At 46.9% G+C, this 15,000-nt stretch overlaps 1 protein-coding gene across 2 annotated transcripts in view; it reads left to right on the top strand.

Annotated features, from left to right (window-relative positions):
- polr1c (RNA polymerase I and III subunit C) overlaps positions 1 to 15,000 on the top strand; it is a 91,182-nt gene that overhangs the window by 33,886 nt on the left and 42,296 nt on the right. The window lies entirely within an intron of this gene.

Here is a 15,000-nt window from a genome sequence, read left to right as displayed (position 1 = left end):
ACCTACCTACCTACCTACACACCTACCTACCTACCTACCTACACACCTACCTACCTACCTACCTACACACCTACCTACCTACCTACCTACACACCTACCTACCTACCTACCTACACACCTACCTACCTACCTACCTACACACCTACCTACCTACCTACCTACACACCTACCTACCTACCTACCTACACACCTACCTACCTACCTACCTACACACCTACACACCTACCTACACACCTACACACCTACCTACACACCTACACACCTACCTACACACCTACACACCTACCTACACACCTACACACCTACCTACACACCTACACACCTACACACCTACCTACACACCTACACACCTACCTACACACCTACACACCTACCTACACACCTACACACCTACCTACACACCTACACACCTACACACCTACACACCTACACACCTACACACCTACACACACCTACACACCTACACACACCTACACACACCTACACACACCTACACACACCTACACACACCTACACACACCTACACACACCTACACACACCTACACACACCTACACACACCTACACACACCTACACACACCTACACACACCTACACACACCTACACACACCTACACACACCTACACACACCTACACACACCTACACACACCTACACACACCTACACACACCTACACACCTACACACACCTACACACCTACACACACCTACACACCTACACACACCTACACACACACCTACACACCTACACACACCTACACACCTACACACACCTACACACCTACACACACCTACACACCTACACACACACCTACACACCTACACACACACCTACACACCTACACACCTACACCTACACACACACCTACACCTACACACACACCTACACCTACACCTACACACACACCTACACCTACACCTACACACACACCTACACCTACACCTACACACCTACACACCTACACCTACACCTACACACCTACACACCTACACCTACACCTACACACCTACACACCTACACCTACACCTACACACCTACACACCTACACCTACACCTACACACCTACACACCTACACACCTACACACACACCTACACACCTACACACCTACACACACACCTACACACACACACACACCTACACACACACACACACACCTACACACACACACACACACCTACACACACACACACACACCTACACACACACACACACACCTACACACACACACACACACCTACACACACACACACACACCTACACACACACACACACACCTACACACACACACACACACCTACACACACACACACACACCTACACACACACACACACACCTACACACACACACACACACACCTACACACACACACACACACACCTACACACACACACACACACACCTACACACACACACACACACACCTACACACACACACACACACACCTACACACACACACCTACACACACCTACACACACACACCTACACACACCTACACACACACACCTACACACACCTACACACACACACACCTACACACACCTACACACACACACACCTACACACCTACACACACACACACCTACACACACCTACACACACACACACCTACACACACACACACACACACACCTACACACACCTACACACACACACACCTACACACACACACACACACACACCTACACACACACACACACACACACACCTACACACACACACACACACACACCTACACACACACACACACACACACACCTACACACACACACACACACACACCTACACACACACACACACACACACACCTACACACACACACACACACACACACCTACACACACACACACACACACACACACACACACACACACACACACACACACACACACACACACACACACACACATACACACACACACACATACACACACACACACATACACACATACACACACACACACATACACACATACACACATACACACATACACACATACACACATACACACATACACACATACACACATACACACATACACACATACACACATACACACATACACACATACACACATACACACATACACACATACACACATACACACATACACACATACACACATACACACATACACACATACACACATACACACATACACACACACATACACACATACAGTGGTACCTCGTCATACGACCGTTCGTCATACGGAATGCTCGTCTTACGGGGGAAATTTCGATCGAATAATTCGCCCGTGATGCGGTCAAAGTTTCGTGATGCGACCAAGCCAGGTTGCCATGGCATTTTTTTTGGCATATCTTTCGTGTATAACAATATTTACGAGCACCGGATGAGCTATTCAGACCAGGAAACGCACAACGCGCATGCGCGGTGAAAAGAGGGCTTTCTGGGTAATGAAGTATACTCGTGCTCGCAAAAGTATCCCCGGTAGCAACTCTATCATAGGCGCCGTTCGATGGGACGCGAACACAGATGCTACAAGCTAAAAGGAGCCGCTAGCCAGCGCCCCTGTAGCTCCCATGAGAAATCCGACTCGGATCGCTGCCGCCTGTGCGACGAGGAAACAGAGTCGTCTGAACACTTATGGCTCCGCTGTCCGGACTTAATGACCGAACGCTACCATCGCGGCTTGGGCAACTCCCTGGATGAACTTATCCGTGTTCCAGTGGCAGCCCTAGCGCTGCTGAGGGTAATCCTCAGGCGCCTGAGGTGAAAAAGAAGAAGAAGAAGAAGATGAGCAGCGGGGCGATCGCTGATAAGACTGCTTGCTGCTCGTTGGCAAGTGGTCGTGCGTTCTCCGATTGTGAGGACATTTGTGTGCATCATTTTCGGAATATTTTGAAGGGAATAGTACGACAGCAAACAGCCCATCGATAGCGAACGTGAGGGTGGAGTGTTTGTTCTGTTTACGAGTGCCTTGTGTGGAGGAAAAAAAAAAACAAAGCCCCTCTCCCCTCGGCGAAATCCGGCCAATTTTAGTTAGATTAAACACTTTATTTCTATTAAACCACTCGTTATTTATTACTTTGTCAATATATGGCGAATTATAAGAAATAAAACATTTTTTTTCAATCCAATATCCTGTTTCTGGTGTTTTTTTCAGAGAGTTGGAACGAATTAAATTGTTTCCCATTCATTTCAATGGGAAACTTTACCTCGAGTTACGAGTAACTTGTCATACGAGCTCAGTCCCGGAACGGATTAAGCTCGTATCTCGAGGTACCACTGTATATATATATATATATATATATATATATATCTAGATCTAGATCTAGATCTAGATCTAGATCTAGATCTAGATCTAGATCTAGATCTAGATCTAGATCTAGATCTAGATATAGATATATCCGGGACTGAGCTCGTATGACAAGTTACTCGTAACTCGAGGTAAAGTTTCCCATTGAAATGAATGGGAAACAAATTAATTCGTTCCAACTCTCTGAAAAAAACACCAGAAACAGGATATTGGATTGAAAAAAATGTTTTATTTCTTATAATTCGCCATATATTGACAAAGTAATAAATAACGAGTGGTTTAATAGAAATAAAGTGTTTAATCTAACTAAAATTGGCCGGATTTCGCCGAGGGGAGAGGGGCTTCGTTTTTTTTTTTCTTCCACACAACGCACTCGTAAACAGAACAAACACTCCACCCTCACGTTCGCTATCGATGGGCTGTTTGCTGTCGTACTATTCCCTTCAAAATATTCCGAAAATGATGCACACAAATGTCTTCACAATCGGAGAACGCACGACCACTTGCCAACGAGCAGCAGTGTTATCAGCGATCGCACCGCTGCTCATGGGAGCTTCGGGGGCGCTGGCTAGCGGCTCATTTTAGCTTGTAGCATCTGTGTTCGCATCCCCTCGAACAGCGACTATGATAGAGTTGCTACCGGGGATGCTGTTGCGAGCCAGTGCCCCCGATGTTCTTATGAGCAGCCAACGAGCAGAGTCTTTTATCAGCGATCGCCCCGCTGCTCATGGGAGCTTCAGGGGCGCTGGCTAGCGGCTCCTTTTAGCTTGTAGCATCTGTGTTCGCATCCCCTCGAACGGCGCCTATGATAGAGTTGCTACCGGGGATACTTTTGCGAGCACGAGTATACTTCATTACCCAGAAAGCCCTCTTTTCACCGCGCATGCGCGTTGTGCGTTTCCTGGTCTGAATAGCTCATCCGGTGCTCGTAAATATTGTTATACACGAAAGATATGCCAAAAAAAAACACACACATACACACACACACACACACACACACATACACACACACACATACATACACACACATATACATATACACACACATACACACATACACACACATACACACATACACACATACACACATACACACATACACACATACACACATACATATACACATACACATACACATACACATACACATACACATACACATACACATACACATACACATACACATACACATACACATACACATATACATATACATATACATATACATATACATATACATATACATATACATATACATATACATATACATATACATATACATATACACATACATATACATATACACACATACACACAGTGGTACCTTGAGATACGAGCTTAATCCGTTCCGGGACTGAGCTCGTATGACAAGATTCTCGTAACTCGAGCGGAAGTTTCCCATTGAAATGAATGGGAAACAAATTAATTCGTTCCAACTCTCTGAAAAAAACACCAAAAACAGGATATTGGATTGAAAAAAATGTTTTATTTCTTATCTTTTTTCATCATAGGCGCCGTTCAAAGCGGCTGCTAGTTGCAGTGGCTCCCTATACCCTCACTCGTATTCTCTGTTTTTAGGGCTTTTTTAGAGCTTTTTTATCCTTTATTTTTACGTTTTATTGTCTCTTAGGATTTTACTTGTTACTTTGCTTTATATATTGTATTCCAAACTTTAATGTTCTAAAACTTTACTTTCAAGACTCTACTCCAAGACTCAAGTTGTGCGAGAGGCAGTCTTTGAGCTATTAGTTTAGTTTATCTTTGCGAATTCTGGACATTATATTTTGACCCACTCAGCCATGCCTCCGCTGTTTTACACAAAGGATCAGCTGTTAGCGCTACGCAACACCTGGATTCCCCTGGACCTGGACCTGGACCTCCCCGCGGAGTTAAAGAGGAAGAGAAGAGGATGCAGAGCTGGACGAAAATGTCAGGAGAGAAAGCGACGCTTCAGACCCAGCATTCCATCTATTATTATGGGGAACGTAAGATCTCTCCCCAATAAGATGGAAGATCTAACGGCGCTGACCAAACAACAACGACAATATCGGAATATCTGCATTATGTGCTTCACGGAGACCTGGCTGAATGAACTAATTCCGGACTCTCTCGTCTCCTTGGATGGCTTTCAGCTGGTGAGGGCGGACAGGGATGCTGAGGAGAGCGGTAGGAAGAAAGGTGGGGGACTAGCTGTTTTTATTAATAGTAGATGGTGCAGCCCCGGGCATATTACTGTGATGGAGCAACTCTGCACTCAAGATATCAAGCTAGTAGCTGTTAGCTTCAGGCCTTTTTACATCACCCGGGAGTTCTCGCACGTTATCGTAATAACTGCGTATATACGTCCCTCGGCCGATGCCGCAGTTGCCCGCGAGCTGCTTCACGCCACTGTGTCCCGGCTGCAAACGTCACACCCCCAGTCTCTCCTTATCTCTGGCTTCTTATCTCTGGTGATTTTAACCATGCTCCCTTGGCTTCTACTCTCCCCACCTTCACTCAGTATGTGAAGTGCCACACCAGGGAACAAAAAACTCTGGACCTGCTGTATGCCAACACAAAGGAGGCATACAGCTCAGTCCCCCTCCCCCCACTGGGCTGCTCAGACCACAACCTGGTCCATCTGATCCCCACCTACATCCCTATGGTGAGGAAAATAAAACCTACCACGAGGATCATACAAAGATGGACCGAGGAGACCAGCATGGTACTGAGGGACTGTTTTGAGACCACTGACTGGGAGGTGCTGTGCAATTCACATGCTAATGACATTGACAGCTTGACCCACTGCATCACAGATTATATTAACTTCTGTGTTGAGAACATTGTACCCTCCAAGAAGGTCCGTTGTTTCTCCAACAATAAGCCGTGGGTCACCAGGGATCTAAGGGCCCTCCTGAACAAGAAGAAGAGGGCTTTTAGGTCTGGGGAGAAAGAGAGCCTGAAAATGGTCCAGAAGGAGCTGAAGAGAGAGATAAGGAAGGGAAAGACCATCTACAGGAGGAAGCTAGAGAACCAACTCCAGAGAGGCAACACCAAAGAGGTCTGGAGGAGCTTGAGGACCATTTCGGGCCATGGAGGCAACAGCAAGAGAGACCCGGAGTCTGGCGGCAGGGAGTTGGCCAATGAACTGAATCAGTTCTTTAACAGATTCAGTCCTGCCCCCACTCCCCTGACCCCCCAGACCAGAAGTAACGCTCCCCCCTCGTTCTCCTCCTCCTCTTCCTCCCCCTCTTCCACCGGTCTCTGCATTACTGTCGATCAGGTGATAAAACAGCTAAAGAAGATCGAGGCAAGGAAGGCTACCGGTCCAGACGGCCTCAGCTCCAGACTACTGAGAGAGTGTGCGGATCAGCTTGGTATAGTGATTCTGCATATTTTCCACCTCAGCCTCAGTCTGCAGAAGGTCCCCACCTTGTGGAAAACTTCCTGTGTGGTCCCAGTTCCTAAGACTGCGTACCCCAGGGAGCCAAACCACTTCAGGCCGGTAGCATTAACCTCTCACCTGATCAAGACATTGGAGAGAATCATCCTCAATCACCTCATCCCCCTGATGAATGCAGAGCTGGACCCTCTGCAGTTCGCCTATCGTCCAGGTATTGGTGTGGAAGATGCCACCACCTACCTGATGCACAGGTCTCTTTCACACCTGGAGAACACGGGAAGCACGCTGAGAATGATGTTTTTTGACCTCTCTAGTGCGTTCAACACCATTCAGCCGGTCCTACTGAGAGGGAAACTGGAAGAGGCTGGAGTAAGTAACCACCTAGCCGCATGGATCATCGACTTCCTCACTGACAGACCACAATATGTGAGACTCCAGGACTGTATGTCTGATGTGGTAGCTTGCAGCACTCGGGTGAACATCCAGGCTACAGACATTGAAATCGTGGAGAATTTTAAGTACCTGGGTGTTCACCTCAACAACAAACTAGATTGGTCCACAAAGATGCCCTGTACAAAAGGGGCCAGAGCCGCCTCTACCTACTGAGGAGTCTACGTTCCTTTGGAGTGTGCAGGATACTGCTGAGGACTTTCTACGACACTGTGGTGTCATCTACAGTGTTTTATGCAGTGCTCTGTTGGGGATGCGGGAGCACGGAGAGGGACAGGAACAGGCTGAATAAGCTGGTCAGGAGGGCCAGCTCAGTTCTGGGCTGTCCTCTGGACTCTGTGGAGGAAGTGGGAGAGCGGAGAATGCTGACCAGGATGATGTCCATCATGGACAGCACCTCCCACCCCCTGCATGAGTCTGTGGACTCCCTCCGAAGCTCCTTTAGCAATAGACTGCGGCACCCTCATTGCAGGAAGGAGCGCTTCCGCAGATCCTTCCTCCCATCAGCTGTCAGGCTCTTTAACAAAAAAATGGCTGTGTTGAGACCTACCGTATGCATGCATGCATGTATATTTATGTGTATGTATGTATATATGTGCTAAGCAACACACTTATTTATTTATATATTTATTCATGTATTTATTTATTAACTTACTTTTACCTATCTATTTATGTCTAAAATGCCTTTCCTATTCCTGCATCCTCACCCTCTTGCTACTGTGACAACAAAATTTCCCGAATACGGGATGAACAAAGTTATCCAATCCAATCCAATAATTCGCCATATATTAACAAAGTAACACATAACTAGTGGTTAAATAGAAATAAAGTGTTTAATCTAACTAAAATTGGGCGGATTTCGCCGAGGGGAGAGGGGCACAAAAGGGGCGGGGGCTTTCGGGTTTTTTTTTTTCCCCACACAACGCACTCGTAAACTGAACAAACACTCCCCCCTCACGTTCGCTATCGATGGGCTGTTTGCTGTCGTACTATTCCCTTCAAAATATTCCGAAAATGATGCACACAAATGTCCTCACAATCGGATAATGCACGACCACTTGCCAACGAGCAGCAGTCTTTTATCAGCGATCGCTCTGCTGCTCATGGGAGCTTCGGGGGCGCTGGCTAGCGGCTCCTTTTAGCTTGTAGCATCTGTGTTCGCATCCCATCGAACGGCGCCTATGATAGAGTTGCTACCGGGGATGCCGTTGTGAGCCAGTGCCCCTGATGTTCTTATGAGCAGCCAACGAGATGTAATATAATACTCCTCGTATTAGATAAAAATAACAGGAAATGCAGCAGCTGAGTTTACCCACGTATTGGTTGTGGGTAAAGTTTTATTCTGAGTGCCATTGCCTGTCGGCGTTGTGTGCACTAGTATACTTCATTACCCAGAAAGCCCTCTTTTCCCCGCGCATGCGCGTTGTGCGTTTCCTGGTCTGAATAACTCATCCGGTGCTCGTAAATATTGTTATACACGAAAGATATGCAAAAAAACACATCCACACAAAACACACACACATACACACACATACACACACATACACACACACACACGCGCATACACACGCGCATACACACGCGCATACACACGCGCATACACACGCGCATACGCGCATACACATACACACGCATACACACGCATACACGTACACACACGTACACACACGTACACACACGTACACACACGTACACACACGTACACACACGTACACACACGTACACACACGTACACACACGTACACACACACACACACACACACACACACACACACACACACACACACACACACACACACACACACACACACACACACACACACACACACACACACACACACACACACACACACACACACACACACACACACACACACACACACACACACACACACACACACACACACACACACACACACACACACACACACACACACACACACACACACACACACACACACACACACACACACACACACACACACACACACACACACACACACACACACACACACACACACACACACACACACACACACACACACACACACACACACACACACACACACACACACACACACACACACACACACACACACACACACACACACACACACACACACACACACACACACACACACACACACACACACACACACACACACACACACACACACACACACACACACACACACACACACACACACACACACACACACACACACACACACACACACACACACACACACACACACACACACACACACACACACACACACACACACACACACACACACACACACACACACACACACACACACACACACACACACACACACACACACACACACACACACACACACACACACACACACACACACACACACACACACACACACACACACACACACACACACACACACACACACACACACACACACACACACACACACACACACACACACACACACACACACACACACACACACACACACACACACACACACACACACACACACACACACACACACACACACACACACACACACACACACACACACACACACACACACACACACACACACACACACACACACACACACACACACACACACACACACACACACACACACACACACACACACACACACACACACACACACACACACACACACACACACACACACACACACACACACACACACACACACACACACACACACACACACACACACACACACACACACACACACACACACACACACACACACACACACACACACACACACACACACACACACACACACACACACACACACACACACACACACACACACACACACACACACACACACACACACACACACACACACACACACACACACACACACACACACACACACACACACACACACACACACACACACACACACACACACACACACACACACACACACACACACACACACACACACACACACACACACACACACACACACACACACACACACACACACACACACACACACACACACACACACACACACACACACACACACACAGTGGTACCTCGTCATACGACCGTTCGTCATACGGAATGCTCGTCTTACGGGGGAAATTTCGATCGAATAATTCGCCCGTGATGCGGTCAAAGTTTCGTGATGCGACCAAGCCAGGTTGCCATGGCATTTTTTTTGGCATATCTTTCGTGTATAACAATATTTACGAGCACCGGATGAGCTATTCAGACCAGGAAACGCACAACGCGCATGCGCGGTGAAAAGAGGGCTTTCTGGGTAATGAAGTATACTCGTGCTCGCAAAAGTATCCCCGGTAGCAACTCTATCATAGGCGCCGTTCGATGGGACGCGAACACAGATGCTACAAGCTAAAAGGAGCCGCTAGCCAGCGCCCCTGTAGCTCCCATGAGAAATCCGACTCGGATCGCTGCCGCCTGTGCGACGAGGAAACAGAGTCGTCTGAACACTTATGGCTCCGCTGTCCGGACTTAATGACCGAACGCTACCATCGCGGCTTGGGCAACTCCCTGGATGAACTTATCCGTGTTCCAGTGGCAGCCCTAGCGCTGCTGAGGGTAATCCTCAGGCGCCTGAGGTGAAAAAGAAGAAGAAGAAGAAGATGAGCAGCGGGGCGATCGCTGATAAGACTGCTTGCTGCTCGTTGGCAAGTGGTCGTGCGTTCTCCGATTGTGAGGACATTTGTGTGCATCATTTTCGGAATATTTTGAAGGGAATAGTACGACAGCAAACAGCCCATCGATAGCGAACGTGAGGGTGGAGTGTTTGTTCTGTTTACGAGTGCCTTGTGTGGAGGAAAAAAAAAAACAAAGCCCCTCTCCCCTCGGCGAAATCCGGCCAATTTTAGTTAGATTAAACACTTTATTTCTATTAAACCACTCGTTATTTATTACTTTGTCAATATATGGCGAATTATAAGAAATAAAACATTTTTTTTCAATCCAATATCCTGTTTCTGGTGTTTTTTTCAGAGAGTTGGAACGAATTAAATTGTTTCCCATTCATTTCAATGGGAAACTTTACCTCGAGTTACGAGTAACTTGTCATACGAGCTCAGTCCCGGAACGGATTAAGCTCGTATCTCGAGGTACCACTGTATATATATATATATATATATATATATCTAGATCTAGATCTAGATCTAGATCTAGATCTAGATCTAGATCTAGATCTAGATATAGATATATCCGGGACTGAGCTCGTATGACAAGTTACTCGTAACTCGAGGTAAAGTTTCCCATTGAAATGAATGGGAAACAAATTAATTCGTTCCAACTCTCTGAAAAAAACACCAGAAACAGGATATTGGATTGAAAAAAATGTTTTATTTCTTATAATTCGCCATATATTGACAAAGTAATAAATAACGAGTGGTTTAATAGAAATAAAGTGTTTAATCTAACTAAAATTGGCCGGATTTCGCCGAGGGGAGAGGGGCTTCGTTTTTTTTTTTCTTCCACACAACGCACTCGTAAACAGAACAAACACTCCACCCTCACGTTCGCTATCGATGGGCTGTTTGCTGTCGTACTATTCCCTTCAAAATATTCCGAAAATGATGCACACAAATGTCTTCACAATCGGAGAACGCACGACCACTTGCCAACGAGCAGCAGTGTTATCAGCGATCGCACCGCTGCTCATGGGAGCTTCGGGGGCGCTGGCTAGCGGCTCATTTTAGCTTGTAGCATCTGTGTTCGCATCCCCTCGAACAGCGACTATGATAGAGTTGCTACCGGGGATGCTGTTGCGAGCCAGTGCCCCCGATGTTCTTATGAGCAGCCAACGAGCAGAGTCTTTTATCAGCGATCGCCCCGCTGCTCATGGGAGCTTCAGGGGCGCTGGCTAGCGGCTCCTTTTAGCTTGTAGCATCTGTGTTCGCATCCCCTCGAACGGCGCCTATGATAGAGTTGCTACCGGGGATACTTTTGCGAGCACGAGTATACTTCATTACCCAGAAAGCCCTCTTTTCACCGCGCATGCGCGTTGTGCGTTTCCTGGTCTGAATAGCTCATCCGGTGCTCGTAAATATTGTTATACACGAAAGATATGCCAAAAAAAAACACACACATACACACACACACACACACACACACATACACACACACACATACATACACACACATATACATATACACACACATACACACATACACACACATACACACATACACACATACACACATACACACATACACACATACACACATACACACATACACACATACATATACACATACACATACACATACACATACACATACACATACACATACACATACACATACACATACACATACACATACACATACACATACACATACACATACACATATACATATACATATACATATACATATACATATACATATACATATACATATACATATACATATACATATACATATACATATACACATACATATACATATACACACATACACACAGTGGTACCTTGAGATACGAGCTTAATCCGTTCCGGGACTGAGCTCGTATGACAAGATTCTCGTAACTCGAGCGGAAGTTTCCCATTGAAATGAATGGGAAACAAATTAATTCGTTCCAACTCTCTGAAAAAAACACCAAAAACAGGATATTGGATTGAAAAAAATGTTTTATTTCTTATCTTTTTTCATCATAGGCGCCGTTCAAAGCGGCTGCTAGTTGCAGTGGCTCCCTATACCCTCACTCGTATTCTCTGTTTTTAGGGCTTTTTTAGAGCTTTTTTATCCTTTATTTTTACGTTTTATTGTCTCTTAGGATTTTACTTGTTACTTTGCTTTATATATTGTATTCCAAACTTTAATGTTCTAAAACTTTACTTTCAAGACTCTACTCCAAGACTCAAGTTGTGCGAGAGGCAGTCTTTGAGCTATTAGTTTAGTTTATCTTTGCGAATTCTGGACATTATATTTTGACCCACTCAGCCATGCCTCCGCTGTTTTACACAAAGGATCAGCTGTTAGCGCTACGCAACACCTGGATTCCCCTGGACCTGGACCTGGACCTCCCCGCGGAGTTAAAGAGGAAGAGAAGAGGATGCAGAGCTGGACGAAAATGTCAGGAGAGAAAGCGACGCTTCAGACCCAGCATTCCATCTATTATTATGGGGAACGTAAGATCTCTCCCCAATAAGATGGAAGATCTAACGGCGCTGACCAAACAACAACGACAATATCGGAATATCTGCATTATGTGCTTCACGGAGACCTGGCTGAATGAACTAATTCCGGACTCTCTCGTCTCCTTGGATGGCTTTCAGCTGGTGAGGGCGGACAGGGATGCTGAGGAGAGCGGTAGGAAGAAAGGTGGGGGACTAGCTGTTTTTATTAATAGTAGATGGTGCAGCCCCGGGCATATTACTGTGATGGAGCAACTCTGCACTCAAGATATCAAGCTAGTAGCTGTTAGCTTCAGGCCTTTTTACATCACCCGGGAGTTCTCGCACGTTATCGTAATAACTGCGTATATACGTCCCTCGGCCGATGCCGCAGTTGCCCGCGAGCTGCTTCACGCCACTGTGTCCCGGCTGCAAACGTCACACCCCCAGTCTCTCCTTCTTATCTCTGGCTTCTTATCTCTGGTGATTTTAACCATGCTCCCTTGGCTTCTACTCTCCCCACCTTCACTCAGTATGTGAAGTGCCACACCAGGGAACAAAAAACTCTGGACCTGCTGTATGCCAACACAAAGGAGGCATACAGCTCAGTCCCCCTCCCCCCACTGGGCTGCTCAGACCACAACCTGGTCCATCTGATCCCCACCTACATCCCTATGGTGAGGAAAATAAAACCTACCACGAGGATCATACAAAGATGGACCGAGGAGACCAGCATGGTACTGAGGGACTGTTTTGAGACCACTGACTGGGAGGTGCTGTGCAATTCACATGCTAATGACATTGACAGCTTGACCCACTGCATCACAGATTATATTAACTTCTGTGTTGAGAACATTGTACCCTCCAAGAAGGTCCGTTGTTTCTCCAACAATAAGCCGTGGGTCACCAGGGATCTAAGGGCCCTCCTGAACAAGAAGAAGAGGGCTTTTAGGTCTGGGGAGAAAGAGAGCCTGAAAATGGTCCAGAAGGAGCTGAAGAGAGAGATAAGGAAGGGAAAGACCATCTACAGGAGGAAGCTAGAGAACCAACTCCAGAGAGGCAACACCAAAGAGGTCTGGAGGAGCTTGAGGACCATTTCGGGCCATGGAGGCAACAGCAAGAGAGACCCGGAGTCTGGCGGCAGGGAGTTGGCCAATGAACTGAATCAGTTCTTTAACAGATTCAGTCCTGCCCCCACTCCCCTGACCCCCCAGACCAGAAGTAACGCTCCCCCCTCGTTCTCCTCCTCCTCTTCCTCCCCCTCTTCCACCGGTCTCTGCATTACTGTCGATCAGGTGATAAAACAGCTAAAGAAGATCGAGGCAAGGAAGGCTACCGGTCCAGACGGCCTCAGCTCCAGACTACTGAGAGAGTGTGCGGATCAGCTTGGTATAGTGATTCTGCATATTTTCCACCTCAGCCTCAGTCTGCAGAAGGTCCCCACCTTGTGGAAAACTTCCTGTGTGGTCCCAGTTCCTAAGACTGCGTACCCCAGGGAGCCAAACCACTTCAGGCCGGTAGCATTAACCTCTCACCTGATCAAGACATTGGAGAGAATCATCCTCAATCACCTCATCCCCCTGATGAATGCAGAGCTGGACCCTCTGCAGTTCGCCTATCGTCCAGGTATTGGTGTGGAAGATGCCACCACCTACCTGATGCACAGGTCTCTTTCACACCTGGAGAACACGGGAAGCACGCTGAGAATGATGTTTTTTGACCTCTCTAGTGCGTTCAACACCATTCA

This window comes from Stigmatopora argus, chromosome 11 (genome assembly GCF_051989625.1).
Source record: "Stigmatopora argus isolate UIUO_Sarg chromosome 11, RoL_Sarg_1.0, whole genome shotgun sequence".
In the NCBI taxonomy this organism is placed as follows: Eukaryota; Metazoa; Chordata; class Actinopteri; order Syngnathiformes; family Syngnathidae; genus Stigmatopora; species Stigmatopora argus.
This window is presented reverse-complemented; position numbering and strand designations above follow the sequence as displayed.